The 2631-nt window shown below is 47.0% G+C and overlaps 1 protein-coding gene and 1 long non-coding RNA gene across 9 annotated transcripts in view; one reads left to right on the top strand and one right to left on the bottom strand.

Annotated features, from left to right (window-relative positions):
* The window catches only part of LOC116842051, a 256493-nt gene that overhangs the window by 127599 nt on the left and 126263 nt on the right, over window positions 1-2631 (bottom strand). The window lies entirely within an intron of this gene.
* The window catches only part of LOC116842049 (neurotrimin-like), a 206183-nt gene that overhangs the window by 138464 nt on the left and 65088 nt on the right, over window positions 1-2631 (top strand). The gene's annotated exons all lie outside the window — the stretch shown is intronic.

The following is a 2631-nucleotide window of genomic DNA, read 5'->3' as shown; positions in this document are numbered from 1 at the left end:
TCTCTCTCTCTCTCTCTCTCTCTCTCTCTCTCTCTCTCTCTCTCTCCCTCCCTCTCCCTCCCTCTCTTTCACCCCTTCACCCCCGTTTCCGCCGTTATGACCATCCGTACTTTTTTCCAATTTCCGGAATAAGGAGGCTGTCGCTCCTTCTTTCATCCACCCACGCCGACGGTCACCGCGCGCGCGAAACTCTTTCTTTCTCCGTCGACGTCTCCGTTCCATGCTGTACGAGTTCGGGCGGTTCGAGAAAGACGAGGAGTTTTAATCAACGAGACCTACCTGCCGCGTGGATCCCGTAAAACCGAGCTGGTAAAGGAAAGTCTTTTACTTAAAGCCTGAGCGAGGGACTTACGTTCGACTGCCGTGAGTAAAGACCGTGACATTTCGTAAGGGAAATGATTTTCATGCGTTGATAATCGGTGATCTTCAAACAGTTACGGTACTGAAACGAGTCATGGACTTTGCGCGCTTCATATGAAGTTTATTCGTAAATTTGAAATAACTCACAGTTTATTAGCCACGGGTACATTCTTGTGGTACGTCTTTAATTTAAAAAATGAGGTAATTAAAATCCACAGTCGCGAAGCATTTCTGTTTAAATAACCGACTGCGCATATTATTGAAGCATATTATTATTGTTTTCACGATACCTCCTGCATATTTCTCAAATAATGTGTTAAGAACTTTAAAAATATATTCAGCATAAGCTTTTTAAAAAATATAATCGTTACACGAAAGTGATATCACTCACTTGATCGGGCGCATAAATTAAAACAGCTGAATTACAAAACATGCGAAGGTCTCACAAAACCGTACGACAGCACTCTTTGAATTCACAATCATCTTTATTTGATAACGCAGTTCCTTGACCGTGTTGATATAGCCAAATTGAAAATGCTCGACGGAAACAGACTTGCCTCGAACGAGGAGTCTGCGAAATTGGACGGAAAACGTATAAGGAATCGTACACGTGCGTGTCGCGAAAGAAGAACGAGGCAACGTCGACTTCGAGTGAAAGAAGCTCAAAGTGGAAAGCTGCGAGTTTTAATCAACGGTGCGCGCACGCTGGCCCCGTAAAACGAAGCCGTATTGCGAAGCAAAGTCCCAAGCGACGGCGTCTTCATCCTCTAAACTGCACCTCTTTACTGCTCGAAATTTACTCGCCCCGGATGCTCTCTCCGTTTGACGGAAGAAATGCGGTAGTTTCGTCGAGCGAGGGATCGTCGCGTTTTACGGAAAATCGAGCGAACGTGCGTAGCCGGTTTAGCAAAGAGAGAGAGAAAGAGAAAGAGAGAGAGTGGGAAAAGATCGTTGGGTCCGGTGACCCAAGTGGAACAAAGGAAACCGACGAAACGGATTTGTATATACGCTGTCGGACAGAAGAATCGGCTGGTGCGCGCGAGGGAGGAAAGCGACACGCGGGGACGCGCCCCAGGAGGGCGCAAGCGGGGGCGAAAGGCCACGACGAGGGGATAGAAAACAAGTGGGTCCGCGATAGTGCAATCTTCCGGTGGTGTCGCGTTTTCCAGCCGGGCGATTCCGCGCTGAGCTCGGCTCCCCGCTTCCACCGATCCTCAATTCCCTCGTCCTCTCTCGTTTTCATCCCCCGCCTGGTTTCCCGCCTCGCTGCATCTCTCTCCCTCCGACCCTGGTACGAGGTACCCTCTTGTCGCCCATCTTTCTCGTCCCCTCTCTCTCTCTCTCTTTCTCTCTCTCTCTCGCTTTTCGTCCTTCCCTCTCTGCCTCTTCCGTTTGTCCTGAAAGCTCAGTCCAGCAACTAGGTACTGGCACACCTAGGGAAAGCCTCGTCAGCGGGTGTGCTCTCCCTTTAACGGCTTTCCACCGCAAACCCATAGAAACCTCGCGTATCTCACCCTTCGGTTGGACATTCGCTGCCTCTTTGTCTCCTACGCTGTCCGTCGCGAGTTGCCACTTTACCTCGTTCTCGTCCTTGCTGAATCTCCGCGGGCTGCTTGGACCCCAGATAGAGTACGGTTTATTGTGAGTCCGCCATGATAAAAACGATATACCTCACGGCAATTCGTCGTTGATTCCACTGCTGTACTGGGTTATTCCCCGCTCTCAATGACCCGCATCTTCGAGGGGTCGAAACAATACGATAGTCATTTAGTCGTGAGCGAGCGAAGTCTTGTGTGTTACGACTTGAACCATTTCTTGGTACTAGGCGAAGCCGAGAGAAAAGGGGGTGAGGGGGAGAAAGAAAGAGAGAGACATTATTGGAAATTAATGGGCGAGATGTATATTAATTTTTAGTTGAATAATATTCCATCGTTTTTAGCTAACAATACTAGTGTTGAGAAAAAGAGTTATAAAACAAGTAAACAACTATTTTTTGTTTGATCCGAAAATATCATCGAAAATAAAACTATATCAGCGGCTGGTGAACTCTCACGATTCAGTCGTAAATTTTATGCATCGTTATTTTCAAACTTTGAGCATCGGAATAAATGTAGCTCATATGTATGTCCATGAGGTGTGGATTAACGCTTCGTTACTGCACGGAAAATATCACTTTTTCCTTGAGTTTTTACATTCCCATAATCAGATATATACTTAGTAGCGGGAATAAGACTAAGAGAAAACAAAGAGAGAGAAAGAGAGAGAGAGAGA

This window comes from Odontomachus brunneus, unplaced genomic scaffold (assembly GCF_010583005.1).
Source record: "Odontomachus brunneus isolate Ranch 3 - 2012 unplaced genomic scaffold, Obru_v1 Obru_scaffold_020, whole genome shotgun sequence".
NCBI lineage: Eukaryota > Metazoa > Arthropoda > Insecta > Hymenoptera > Formicidae > Odontomachus > Odontomachus brunneus.
This window is presented reverse-complemented; position numbering and strand designations above follow the sequence as displayed.